General features: G+C 37.9%; 1 long non-coding RNA gene across 2 annotated transcripts; it reads right to left on the bottom strand.

The window, feature by feature from the left end:
- Positions 1-4,121: 4,121 nt before the first annotated feature.
- Positions 4,122-12,644, bottom strand: LOC138360469 (uncharacterized). Of its 2 annotated transcripts, XR_011226413.1 has the most exons (4): positions 12,532-12,644; positions 9,047-9,163; positions 6,073-6,188; positions 4,122-4,429 (listed from the first exon to the last, which is right to left on the bottom strand). It is a non-coding gene; the product is annotated as an uncharacterized lncRNA (long non-coding RNA). The 2 variants fall into 2 exon arrangements; XR_011226414.1 differs by lacking the exon at positions 6,073-6,188.
- Between the last annotated feature and the right edge of the window lie 2,764 nt (positions 12,645-15,408).

The following is a 15,408-nucleotide window of genomic DNA, read 5'->3' as shown; positions in this document are numbered from 1 at the left end:
ATGAGCTAGATGGTGTTGAGATTGCGAAGTCGGATTGTGAAAGGGATCTGGGAGTTATGATTAGTAAGAATTTAAAACAAAAGGATCAATGCATGAATGCTCGTAATAAGGCAAATAGGACACTGGGATTTATTAATCGAAGTGTTAGTAACAAGACACCTGGTGTGGTTCTTCAGCTATATCTTGCTCTGGTTAGGCCCCATTTACATTATGCAGTTCAGTTTTGGTCGCCATATTATAGAATGAATATAAATTCACTTGAACGTGTCTAGAGTAGGGTGACTAAGTTAATTCCCCAAAATAGAAATCTTTTATATGAAGAAAGATTAACAAAGCTTAAATTGCATTCACTGGAAAAGCGAAGAGTTAGGGGTGATATGATAGAGGTTTACAAGTGGATGAATGGACATAACAAAGGGGATATTAGTAGGGTATTAAAAGTATCAACACATGACAGAACACAAAACAATGGGTGTAAATTGGATAAGTTTAGATTTAGGAAAGACTTGGGTAAATACTGGTTTGGCAACAGGGTTGTTGATTTGTGGAACCAATTACCGCGTAACGTGGTGGAGGTGGGGTCCCTCGATTGTTTCAAGCGTGGGTTGGACATGTATATGAGTGGGTTTGGGTGGTTATAGATAGGAGCTGCCTCGTATGGGCCAATAGGCCTTCTGCAGTTACCTTTATTCTTATGCTCTTAATTCACTATGCTTGCCAGTGAAACTCCTTTTCAGAAAATCGCTGGACCATGGAATAGTTCCCCTAGTAATAGTTGAAGGTGATGTAGTGATCGAGTAATCCTTATACTCCATTATCTCATCATCATAATGGCATAACTAATTACACTAGCATTAATCCTATCCCTATTTACAGGTAACGGTTTTCCACCCTTCTATATCTTACTGTGAGGTGTCGTCACCGTACATAAGCAAGCGACTTGAGAATAGCACATTACGGGCTATTCATGCCCGTGCCACCTCTTGGGTGGCTTAATCTTTATAAATAAATCAGAATAGCACACACCACACGGGAGACATCTCCCGTCACGCAGGGTGCAGTCGCACCTCCACAGATCTCCAGTATCAGCTCTTGATATTGGTAATGGCTCAAAAGGGCCACCACTTACGGGGTATTCATGCCCGTGTCACCTCTTGGGTGGCTTAATCTTCATCAATCAATCGAATAGCACACAGTACAATCTCCAGTCAAGAATGTAGCACTCGGCGTGTACAGTTCTAATCGACCCAAGACGCTACAGCCTCGACACAGAGCAGACAGCAGACTACGACCGTTGTTCAGGTCCATGTAAACTACATCTACCCGAAGTCCTTCGTCTGAATAACCAGTTACCAGTTACAGGAGATACTTTTTCACCCACAGAGTTATTAACTCATGGAACCGCCTACCCACCGAAGCGGTACGTGGCAAAACGATGCTGATTTTCAAAATATACCTGGAAAAGATCATTCCTCCCTACACCTGGGGGGTACCTTCGTTAAAGTAAAAAGGTATACAGAAATAACAAAGAAAATAGATATGAATACTATTACCTTCGATGTTAGTAGTAGTTGTGCAAGTGAGGAGAAAGAAAAAATATTACGGAGTTCATGGATGAAAGTAGATTGATAATATTATCTTGGAACGTTAATGGATTAAAAACTAGAGCGGTGGATGTACACTATTATACTCTTAGAGAGAATATTAACATAGTAGCACTCCAGGAAACTGGGGATAGGGATGGTAACATTCTGAACATGAAGATGAACATGTTGAACATGAAGATGTTCAACTGCTGGGCGAGCCCTCTCCTCATCTGAGGGGAGGGAGATTAGATTATGCTTGTTTGATAAATGTTGAGGGCATAGAGGAGAATTGTCTTACTGTGGATGAAATGCTAAGAGATTTTGCATTACAAATACAGCTTAAACTAGATAAAAAGCATGCCTGCCTTCAAAGGAAAAGCTTAAAGTTTAATAAGGGAGAATTAAGGGGTCTTGTTGGTCATATTAAGTCTTGGTATGATACTTATAAGCCAGTTTCGGCAGAAGCATTTTATTAAGATTTAATTAAGGAGGTAGATGTATTTAATGCAACATTGAACCGGAAAACATCTGGTATAGAAAAGCATCCCCCCATAAAAGTGTGCGGAGAAGAGAAAGGAAATTTTGAGCAAGTATTGGCAGTAGTTTGCAGAGAAAGTTAGGAGTAACAAACTTGAAGGAAATCTGGCAAGACATAAATGAAATAAGGGGTGAAAAGCATAATTTTGTTGCACATCCTGACCCGTAAGGAATTGCAAAAGGTCTCGTAAATAAATGGGCGGAAGCTGCCAAACTTAGTTCATTTAATTACCCGCTGTAACGAGAGAGTCGTTTGATTCTTGGAAAGATCTAAGAAAGGATTTTATACTTACAGCAGGTAACAGTGGTGATGTCACTTGCACAGGTATTACCAGAGAAGAACTAATAACGGCGATTAAAGTTGGGAAATCTACCGCCCCCTGGGGAGGATGGAGTAACTTATGAAATACTTAATGAACTTGCCATTATGACGAAAAGCCCGCTGTTAGACCTCTTTAATATTAGTTATAAAGAGGGCAGAATTCCCAGTAAATGAAAAAGAACTATGATCATCCTTATCCCTAAAGCCAATGGAGAGTACAGACCTGTGTCTTTAACCTCGTGTTTTTGTAAAATGATGGAGAGGATCATTTTAAATAAACTTTTCTATATAATAGGTGATCAGCTGTCTAATAATTTTTCGGGTTCCTCAGAGGAAAAAGTACCTCTGACTGTATTATTAAATGTCTAGCTAATGGTAATGATTATTATAGAATTTTTATTGATTTATAAGAAGCTTTTGATAAAGCCAACAAAGAGGTTATTTTATATGAATTAGCTGGTCTTGGTGTTGAAGGGAGATTATTGCGCTGGATAGGGGATAATCTTCAGAAAAGGAAGGCTCAGGTGTGGTATCAAGGTTGTATGGTTCAAGGTATCAAGGTCAAGAACTCTGCACACCTCAGGGAGGAGTGTTGAGTCTCTCCCTGTTTAATGTACTAATGAATAAGATAGCATCTGAGAAATACTCAAATTGGGTAACTCCAATCATATATGCTGATGATATTTTGTTTCAGGGCAAAGATATTTCAAAGGTTCAAACAGTGTTGGACAATTTCGGAAACCAGTGTCACCACATGGGACTGGTGGTTAATGAAGACAAAACTAAAGTTTGAATGTAGAAGTCGGAGGCCCATTATATTGGAAATAAACGGTAAAAATATAGAGAGTTAATATATATAAATATTTAGGCATATATGTTGGATATACCCATGAGAGTTTGGAAACTGAGATGAACAGACTGTTGAGTCAATGTCGGAAGAGATTACAACCTCTGAAGGCCTTGGCATGCTGTGGAAAGGAGTGGGAGTCCAAGTGCTACGAATGATGTACTTGAGTACTGTAAGATTTCTTATTGATTATGCTGCACCTGTCATTTCTTGTTTTGGTAAAGGTAGGATGGGCAAGTTGGAGAAGATACAAAATGAAGCCGTTGGGGGTCGTTGTGAGCCGCTGCTACCTTAATTTTTGCCCACACTTGTCTTGCAGACGTTTCTCTTCCAATAGAGCTAGTGAACTCTAGTCAATGTCTTTCCCTTTGTAACTCATCTGCAATGTATGTACCTTTACCTGAATAAAAAATCTAATCTAAATCTATATCTAATCTATATGCTTAGATATATGCAAATGAGAGAGTAATAGAGCGAAACCTTTAAAATACTGAACAATTTGGAGGATATTGATTCATACAATTTCTTCAAAAGGTCAGATGTAACACGAACAAGGAGCAAAGGTTTCAAGCTCAACAAGCCACAGTGTAGGAGTGACAACAAATGCTTTTTAACCCATACGATTATGATCATGGCAATAAGGTTTCTAAAACAGTAGGCATTCTTCCAAAGCCAGACACTGTACTATGTTCCTCGCCCTAACCTAGTCACTCAGTATTATTCACTCATTTATCTATGTCTTGTCTATTTATGTCTTAAAGGTTACAAGACGTACATTAGTCAATACAATTGGTGCTTAAAATGTTAAGGATCTCTTGTGAAACACGGGTATTAATCAAAAAATTTATTATGTAAAATAAATAAAAAAGGCCCAAGGGCCATGAAGTAACAAGAATGCAAGGCCGGCACAAGCTGGCGTAAGTAGAGAAGACGGAAGATTCTTCATATTAAAAGACCCTGCTTCTCCAAGATGGCAGTCACACCCTGCTTGCCCTGGACAATCACCATATGGAGAAGGACTGTTTACTGTGAAGGGAAGTCCACAAATGCAATGCCAGCATGAGTCAGTCTTGAAGGGTAAACGATGATGGCACCCTCACAGTAACACAAAAGCCGAGCAAGCCCAGTGAGGAAGACCTGTTGATGGGAAGGAGGAGAATCATTAGTCACAACAAAATCCACATAGAAACAAAGGAGAGAAAAAAAATAAAGTGGATGTCTTCTTTTTGTATAGACATAATAAATATTGCCATTTGGCTATGTATTTATATGATATATAATAGAATACAGCATAAAACAAAATAAGAGGGGTGATAGGAGAAGAAAAGATTAGTGTTCAGTGAGAATCCACAAGGTCTTCTCTGAATACTCTATTTTCTTCAAGGCTGTGGGTCCCTACAATTGCACCAGAGGTGGTACACACCCCTATTATTATTTAAACAGGTGAGTACACACACGGTGTTAGCAAACTTAGCCTCCAAACACACACACACACATGGTATCAGCAAACGTAGCCTCCAAACACACACACACACATGGTATCAGCAAGCTTAGCCTCCAAACACACACACACATGGTATCAGCAAGCTTAGCCTCCAAATACACACATGGTATCAGCAAGCTTAGCCTCTAAACACACACACACACACACAAACGGTATCAGCAAGCTTAGCCTCCAAACACACACACACATGGTATCAGCAAGCTTAGCCTCCAAACACACACACACACATGGTATCAGCAAGCTTAGCCTCCAAATACACACATGCTATCAACAAGCTTAGCCTCCAAACACACACACACACATGGTATCAGCAAGCTTAGCCTCCAAACACACACACACACACATGGTATCAGCAAGCTTAGCCTCCAAACACACACACACACACATGGTATCAGCAAACTTAGCCTCCAAACACACACATACACACATGGTATAAGCAAGCTTAGCCTCCAAACACACACACACACACATGGTACCAGCAAGCTTAGCCTCCAAACACACACACACATGGTATCAGCAAGCTTAGTCTCCAAACACACACACACACACATGGTATCAGCAAGCTTAGCCTCCAAACACACACACACATGGTATCAGCAAGCTTAGCCTCCAAACACACACACACATGGTATCAGCAAGCTTAGCCTCCAAACACACACACACACACATGGTATCAGCAAGCTTAGCCTCCAAACACACACACACATGGTATCAGCAAGCTTAGCCTCCAAACACACACACACAGAAAATGGGGACATTGAAACAGTTGATAAACTTGATTTCAAGAGAGAGAGGTCACTATGGGGAACTTCAAATTTTTTTTAATAAGTAATTAGGCAGACTTGTTGCTAGACAGGGAAGTAAATTAAATGTATGCCAAATTTTGCAAAATATACAATGAAGGCACACAAACATTCATACCAAAACAGAGATGCAGGGCCAGAAAACAGGATTGGTTCAACAGAAATTGAGAGAGGGCCACAGACCAAAGACACAAAAATGGAATGAAAGACATTGAAAAACTACAAGCAGATGTCAACAAATTTTTCGATTGGGCAGCAGAAAATAACATGATGTTTAACAGTGATAAATTTCAGGTATGGCAAAAATGAGGATCTGAAACATAATACAGGGTACAAAACACAATCGAATCTTCCCATAGTAGAAAAACAGCATGTCAAGGATTTGGGAATAATGATGTCCGACGATCTAATGTTTATAGGGAGCATAACCAAGCAAATATTGCGTCAGCCAGAAAAATGATCGGATGGATTACGAGAACTTTCAAATCCAGGGATCCCATCACAATGGTTGTACTCTTCAAGTCACTTATGTTGTCCCGTCTCGAGTACTGCTCAGTATTCACTTCCCCCTTCAGAGCAGGAGAGATTGCTGAAATAGAGGGAATACAGAGAACATATACGGCACGCATAGATGAGATAAAACACCTAAATTATTGGGATCGTCTCAAAGCTCTCCAAATGTACTCTCTAGAAAGGAGACGAGAGAGATACCAAATAATATACACATGGAAGATACTGGAGGACCAGGTCCCAAATCTACACAGTAAAATAACAACGTACTGGAGTGAACGATATGGAAAAAAATGCAAGATTGAACCAGTGAAGAGCAGAGGTGCAACAGGCACAATCAGAGAGCACTGTATAAACATCAGAGGTCCGCGGTTGTTCAACGTCCTCCCAGCGACTATAAGAAATATTGCCGAAACAACCGTGGACATCTTCAGGAGAAAACTGGACTGTTTTCTAAGAGAAGTTCCGGATCAGCCGGGCTGTTGTGGGTACGTGGCCCTGCGGGCCGCTCCAAGCAACAGCCTGGTGGACCAAACTCTCACAAGTCGAGCCTGGCCTCGGGCCGGGCTTGGGGAGTAGAAGAGCAGAACCCCATCAAGCAGGTATCAAAATAGAAAGAAGCCAAACCCCCAATCATACCAGCGATACAAAGATGCGAGAAACAACTATACAGCAGTAAGGGAAGAGGCAGAAAGAAATTTTTAAAAAGGGATAATGGATAAATGTAAAACAGAACTGGGCCTATTCTACAAATTCATAAACAACAAATTGCAGGTAAAGGATAATATCCAGAGGTTGAAAATAGGAAACAGATTCACAGAAAATGATAATGCAATGTGTGAAACATTAAACCAAAAGTTCCAAAGTGTGTTTATACAAAATGAAATCTTAAGAGAACCAGACACAATAAGAATTTCTGAGAACATCATAGAGCGTATAGAGGTGTCTAGAGATGAAGTGGAAAATATGCTAAAGTAGCTAAGTAAGAACAAAGCAGTTGGTCCAGATGGAGTTTCACCATGGGTTCTGAGAGAATGTGCACCTGAGCTCAGCCTTTCACTTCACCTGATCTTTCAGGCATCCCTGTGTATAGGATTCATAGCAAACATGTGGAAAAAGGCTAACATAGTTCCAATCTACAAAAGTGGCAACAGGGAAGACCCCACCCCTCTCAGTTATAGACCTGAATCATTGACAAGTGTAACAGTGAAAGGATTGAAAACAAAAAAAAAATAATAAAAACTAAATGGGTAGAACACCTGGAGAGAAATTATATAATATCACACAGACAGTATTGTTTTCGATCTGGAAGATCCTGTGTATCGAATTTACTCAGTTTCTATGATTGAGCCACAGAGATTTTAAAGGAAAAAGGTAGTTGGGTTGACTGCATCTATCTAGACATAAAAAAGGCTTTCGACAGAGTTCCACATAAGAGGTTGTTCTGGAAACTAGAAAATTTTGGATGGGTGACAGGTAAGCTTCTAACATGGATGAAAAATTTTCTGACTGATAGAAAAATGAGGGCAGTAATCAGAGGCAATCGGACTGGAGAAGTGTCACAAGTGGAGTACCACAGTACATGCACCAGAAATGTTCATTGTCTACATAAATTATCTACCAGTAGGAATACAGAATTATATAAACATGTTTGCTGATGATGCTAAGATAATGGGATGGATAAGAAATTTAGATGATTGTCATGCCCTTCAAGAAAACCTGGACAAAATAAATATATGGAGCACCACTTGGCAAATGAAATTTAATGTGAATAAATGCCATGTTATGGAATGTGGAATAGAACATAGATCCCACACAACCTACAAATTATGTGAGAAATCTTTATATAATTCTGATAAAAGAAAGAGGTCTAGGGTTGATTCTAGATAGAAAACTATCACTTGAGGCCCACATAAAGAACGTTGTGTGAGGAGCCTATGCCACGCTTTCTAACTTCAGAATTTCGTTTAAATACATGGATGGCGAAATACTAAAGAAATTGTTCACGAGTTTTTTTCGGCCAAGGCTAGAATATGCAGCGGTTGTGTGGTGCCCATATCTTAAGAAGCACATCAACAAACTGGAAAAGGTGCAAAGACATGCTACTAAGTGGCTCCCAGAACTAAAGGGCAAGAGCTATGTGGAGAGGTCAGAGGCATTATATATGCCAAAACTAGAAGACAACAAAAAGAGGTGATAAAATCACTATGTACAAAATAGTAACAGGAATTGATAAAATCGATAGGGAAGATTTCCCGAGACCTGGAACTTCAAGAACAAAAGGTCATAGATTTAAACTAACTAAACAAAGATGCCAAAGAAATATAAAAAAATTTCCTTTCGCATACAGAGTGGTACACGGTTGGAACAAGTTAAGTGAGAAGGTGGTGGCGGCCAAGACCGTCAGTAGTTTCAAAGCATTATGTGACAAAGAGTGCTGGGTAGACGGGACACCACGAGCGTAGCTCTAATCCTGTAACTACACTTAGGTAACTACATTTGGTGTCAGCAAGCTTACCGTCGAAACACACACAAACAGCCTGCCTATTATTCAAGGCCTTCTCTGAGTACTCTCTATTTTCTTCTCTGAGGCTATGGGTCCCTAATCTTGCACCAGAGGTGGTACAACTTTTAAGTTTTTAACTACTGCACTGAGCACCTGATTTTGGCAAAGACTTCTTAGTGCAATTGTCAAGGACATAGTTCTGGTATTTTTTTGTTTATAAATATTCAGGTATAGTTAATGTCAAAATGTTTCAAAACTCAACAATTTATATTTCAAAACAAAAACAGTAATGAAAACATTACAAAACATTAAAATATAGCCTAATTAATTTTTTAATAAAATAGCACAACTCTCAGAATGTCAAAAGGTGCTTTGAGCAATGAAGAAGTTAATTTTATATATATAATATTATATATATAATATATATTTACCTGTGACTACTGCTTAGCAAAAATTTGATCTCTGTGAAAATTGGTCTCGTCATTGCTAGGAGATATTTTAAGACCATGATTTGCTGTGGATGGCACTGTAGTCTTCAAGTCATCAATCTAAAAATAGGGGTAATCTTTTAAAATGTAAATTTTGTATAAAAAAAAATGCAAAAATAAATTGCAAGAATAATATGAAGTTATTATACAATTTTTTTTTAATTATTTAAATATTTGTGAGACATTATTAAGCAATGTATGAAGTACAGATTCTCTAAGACCTGATATGTATCTGCTTATGTTCCACCACATTACATTCAGGGCTGAAGAGAAAACACAGCCAGTAAGGTAATGATCACTTAGGATGGACTGGGATGCTACATGTAGGTGGGGGCTAAGCTGCGTGAGGCTAGGATGCCCAGCCTGCCTTGTCTAGGCTGGGCTGGGCTAGGCAACACTAGGAAGGAGTCAACAAATCTCTGGAGTGCCTTACTTTTCCTGATATCCTTAAAAAAGCAAGAATGATGCCATTTTATAAAGGAGGCGAGACAGCAGACATAAACAATTAGAGAAAAATATCATATCTACTTATACTTTCAAAAATATTTGATTTTTTTTTTTACAAACATTTCTTCCTACTTTGTAAAATTCAACATGAATACAAACACACACACACATCCCTAGGAAGCAGCCCATAGCAGCTGTCTAACTCCCAGGTACTTATTTACTGTTAGGTGAACCAGATATAGAGAATAACCACAATACAATACAATACAATACAATACAATACAGTACAATTTTATACAATACAATTTTATTTAGGTAAGGTACATACATACAATAAATATTTACAAGGATTGTTTGACTTATAGGTATAGCTAGTACATACAATGCCTAAAGCCACTATTACGCAAAGCGTTTCGGGCATAAAATGTTATCTTTATAAGAACTATCTTGTAAAGCCACTAGTACACGCAGCATTTCAGTCAGGATATATAAAATATTATATATATATATATATATATATATATATATATATATATATATATATATATATATATATATATATATATATATATATATATGAATACATACATACGGGACAAAGAGCCAGAGCTCAACCACCGCAAGCACAACTAGGTGAGTACACACACACACATTATATATATATATATATATATATATATATATATATATATATATATATATATATATATATATATATATATATATATAACTGAAAACTCACACCCCAGAAGTGACTCGAACCCATACTCCCACAACTGGTATGTACAGGGACGCCTTAATCCACTTGACCATCACGACCGGACATAAGGAAGTGATAGCCGAGGCTATATGAACCACTTCCCCGCCGGCACTCGGATGGTAATCTTGGGCATAGCATTTTATCAAATCACCTCATTCTTTGGGGCACACGTGAGGAACACAAATGCAAACAAGCCTGAATGGTCCCCAGGACTATATACAACTGAAAACTCACACCCCAGAAGTGACTCGAACCCATACTCCCACAACTGGTATGTACAGGGACGCCTTAATCCGCTTGACCATCACGACCGGACATAAGGAAGTGATAGCCGAGGCTATATGAACCACTTCCCCGCCGGCACTCGGATGGTAATCTTGGGCATAGCATTTTATCAAATCACCTCATTCTTTGGGGCACACGTGAGGAACACAAATGCAAACAAGCCTGAATGGTCCCCAGGACTATATAGTCCTGGGGACCATTCAGGCTTGTTTGCATTTGTGTTCCTCACGTGTGCCCCAAAGAATGAGGTGATTTGATAAAATGCTATGCCCAAGATTACCATCCGAGTGCCGGCGGGGAAGTGGTTCATATAGCCTCGGCTATCACTTCCTTATGTCCGGTCGTGATGGTCAAGCGGATTAAGGCGTCCCTGTACATACCAGTTGTGGGAGTATGGGTTCGAGTCACTTCTGGGGTGTGAGTTTTCAGTTGTATATAGTCCTGGGGACCATTCAGGCTTGTTTGCATATATATATATATATATATATATATATATATATATATATATATATATATATATATATATATATATTTATATGAGTGTCAGTCCATGGAGGAATGATTTTTTTTAATTTAATTTATATAAAAAATTATTCCTTCTGAAGATGTATTAATATATGAAAGTACTTAAGGAAATTCCTGTTTCAATTCTTCCTCCGTGGTCTGACACTGTCACATTTTTCATCAAGTGTTAATTTTTGTGATTTACACACACGTGGCATGTTTACACACACATTATTTATATTAATATATATATGTCGTACCTAATAGCCAGAACGCACTTCTCTGCCTACTATGCAAGGCCCGATTTGCCTAATAAGCCAAGTTTTCATGAATTAATTGTTTTTCGACTACCTAACCTACCTAACCAAACGTAACCTAACTTTTTCTGCTACCTAACCTAACCTAACCTAAAAAGATAGGTTAGGTTAGGTAGGGTTGGTTAGGTTTGGTCATATATCTACGTTAATTTTAACTCCAATAAAAAAATATTGACCTCATACATAATGAAATGGGTAGCTTTATCATCTCATAAGAAAAAAAATTGAGAAAATATAATAATTCAGGAAAACTTGGCTTATTAGGCAAATCAGGCCTTGCATAGTAGGCCGAGAAGTGCGTTCTGGCTACTAGGTACGACATATATATATATATATATATATATATATATATATATATATATATATATATATATATATATATATGGAACCCTCAACCCTATAAGTGGAGGGTTCCTACAAACTCAACCAGAGGTGGTACCTTCTATATATTAATAAAAAGGCAAGGCTATGCTAAATCTAGGCAGGGATTGGCTTGGCTAAGCTGGTCAGGGCTTGGCTAGGGTAGGAAGGACTGGTCATGTTTAAAAGCAAGGCAGGGTTAGGCTAGGCAAGACTAGGTAAGGGTATACTGGGATAGGCTTGGCTACGGTAGGCTAGGAAGAGGTAAACTAGGATAAGCAAGGCTGTGCAAGCACTATGCACAGCTAGAATGAACTATGCTAAGATGGTTTAAGCTGGGCTTGGTTAGGATAAGCTGAATTATGCAGGGCCCCGATTGACCAGTGGAGTCTAATAGTCTAACCTTCTAGCTAGTTTGCTGACCTAAGAGTGTAAATGCCTAGCCCCTAACCTGAGATATATACAAGAGTTGTTACATTCTTGTACAGCCACTAGTACGAGTAGCGTTTCGGGCAGGTCCCTGGAATACGATCCCCGCCGCGAAGAATCGTTTTTTCATCCAAGTACACATTTTACTGTTGCGTTAAACAGAGGCTACAGTTTAGGATTTGCGCCCAGTAAATCCTCCCCGGCCAGGATACGAACCCATGACATAGCGCTCGCGGAACGCCAGGCGAGTGTCCTACCACTACACCACCTGCTGCAATATTATTATAAAAGAAATAATACTTATTATAATCGTAAATACTAAATACCTGTTGTGTTGATTTAGGGGCGACGACTATCGTGGGATCGGATGCGAGCCACAGGTGGGCTACACCATGCTTTCTAAGGCGTCCCTCTCATAACAAAAACAAATCCGTGCATTCATACACAAACAGAGATCCCGTGGTTATGCGAATACTTGCAATTCTTTTACTTAAAATAATAACAATTAGATTAATAATAATTAACATAATTTTTACTCAAGATTCATAAAAATCATTAATACTATTTTAAAAGAAGATTTATACGACATCTAAAAACAAATATACAGACTTTGTGTGATATTTATTTCAACATTATATATTAATAGAATGTTGTAACTATTATTTTTAAATATTAGGTAGTTTCCAGCTACGTATATCGCATATAAACGTTGCAAAAAGATTTTAGACTGAATTAACACATTACACATTTATGGAGTAATTAACAACAAAACAATCTTTATTTTCATTGCAGAACATATATCAGAGCATACTAGTGACTCATACATTTAAAATAGTGTGATTTTTAAACAATTCGGTTGTAAACCCGCAGAACGGCCTACCCGCCAAAGACGTAACATAAGAAATGGTATATAATTCATTATTTTAAATTACATATAATCATTAATAATTTTCGGCAGCTATCGAGGTTCTCCATAGGTAAATTCCTGTACTCTAACAAGATGCTACTTGCTGTTTAGCTGTTTAAATTCTTGGAAAATTGTAATGACCAGCGACATAAAATATAACAATGAAATAATAGCAGGTAACTGTAGGTGAACGAAAAATTAAATTCCAAATTGATTAGATGTTTTTCTAAATATAAAGATCGACCTGAAGGAATTTTGTGAATTATGGACTAATTAAACAAAAAAATAGGTAATTTTACTTGAAGAACAGATACCAGAGAATAGTTAGTGAGTACATTTATATTGTATAATGGGAGAAAGCCCCTGGTAGCCGCGAATTAAAATAACCACCTACATTAATTGATAACTAGGAAATAGTATCTGGAAACTTTATCTGAACGAAAACACAATACCAATTTGTTAAGATGTTTTTCTTAATATAAAGATCAACAGTAAGGAATCTTATTCATTATGGACAAATTAACAAAAATAAACGATAATTTTCATTGAGGACCATATATTAGAGCATACTTAGTCACTTATATATTAAAAGTATTGTGTATTTTGAACCATTGGGGTTGTAAACAAACAGAACGGCCTACCCGAAAAGTCGTAACATAAAATGTTGCATATGTTTGCTAATTTATTATTTGATAAATGATTATTATTAATTTACGACAACTATAGAGGTTTCCCATTAGTTAAATTACTGTAGTCTGACTAAATGCTACTACAAAACCTATATAAATCCTGGGAAAGTCACAATGACCAGCGACATTAAAGCATAGAGGGTTAAATAGTAACAGGCAACTGTCGGCGAACGAAAAATTCATTTGCAAATTTATTAGATATTTTCCTAAATATAAAGATCGATAGGCTGGAATTTTCTGGATTATGGCCTAATTAAGGCAAATATATATATATTTTTACTTGAAGAACAAATATCAGAGCATAGTCAGTGAGTTATAGAATAATAAGAGTGTGGTATTTCATTTTATAACAAGAGATAGTCCATGGAAGCGAAAATAGACGTAGTTTTACACAAAATAACGTCCAAAAACAGCCGTAGAGTCAAACAGCAAATGTTGACGTTCTTTTTAAGAGGACACGTTGCATATTTAATAATATATATATATATATATATATATATATATATATATATATATATATATATATATATATATATATATATATATATATATATATATATATATATATATATATAAGCCTATACTTGCATAAACCACAAGTGAAGATTAATAATCTTTGGACAACACCCACCAGTGGGACTCGAACCCAGAAAGCACAACTACCTTCCAGTAGCTGGCATAACTAGTATGCTTTAACCCACTACACCATCAGACCTTACAAAAGAAGTAGATAGTTCGAGATATATATCCCAAACATCTCCACTTCCCGAAGGCACCAGATGAGTGTGGGGTCAGTCTGCATTTTTCGTCAAGCCACTGTCAATGTGAGAGAACTCGTGTCCAGCTTATAAGCCTATACTTGCATAAACCACAAGTGAAGATTAATAATCTTTGGAGAACACCCACCAGTGGGACTCGAACCCAGAAAGCACAACTACCTTCCAGTAGCTGGCAGAACTAGTATGCTTTAACCCACTACACCATCAGACCTTACAAAAGAAGTAGATAGTTCGAGATATATATCCCAAACATCTCCACTTCCCGAAGGAACGAGATGAGTGTGGGGTCAGTCTGCATTTTTCGTCAAGCCACTGTCAATGTGAGAGAACTCGTGTCCAGCTTATAAGCCTATACTTGCATAAACCACAAGTGAAGATTAATAATCTTTGGACAACACCCACCATTGGGACTCGAACCCAGAAAGCACAACTACCTTCCAGTAGCTGGCATAACTAGTATGCTTTAACCCACTTGTCGTGACGCTGAACCCCGGTTCATTCCGAACACAGCGATTACACAACACATAACACCTTGCCTCCGCAACCGTTACTACCACCGTGTACTCCTACACACACCAGACCCTTGAGGCGTACCACTAGGTTTGTACTGGAACACAATGAATGAACATACGGAAGGTATTTAAAGGCCGTCGGATTTTGTCATTTAATTACAAAGAATAGACTCTGACAAATAATACTATATTAATTAACATACTCTATTAGGTCAATACACTTCCAATACCCATAGACCACTTGACCTCCGCGATCACCACCCACACTCGTAACTTCCGCCTAAGTCCCTAATACGGAATGATTACTACAACGCTC

The sequence above is a fragment of the Procambarus clarkii genome, unplaced genomic scaffold (assembly GCF_040958095.1).
Source record: "Procambarus clarkii isolate CNS0578487 unplaced genomic scaffold, FALCON_Pclarkii_2.0 HiC_scaffold_112, whole genome shotgun sequence".
NCBI lineage: Eukaryota > Metazoa > Arthropoda > Malacostraca > Decapoda > Cambaridae > Procambarus > Procambarus clarkii.
Note: the sequence above shows the minus strand (reverse complement) of the source record. Positions and strands in the feature narration are given on the sequence as shown.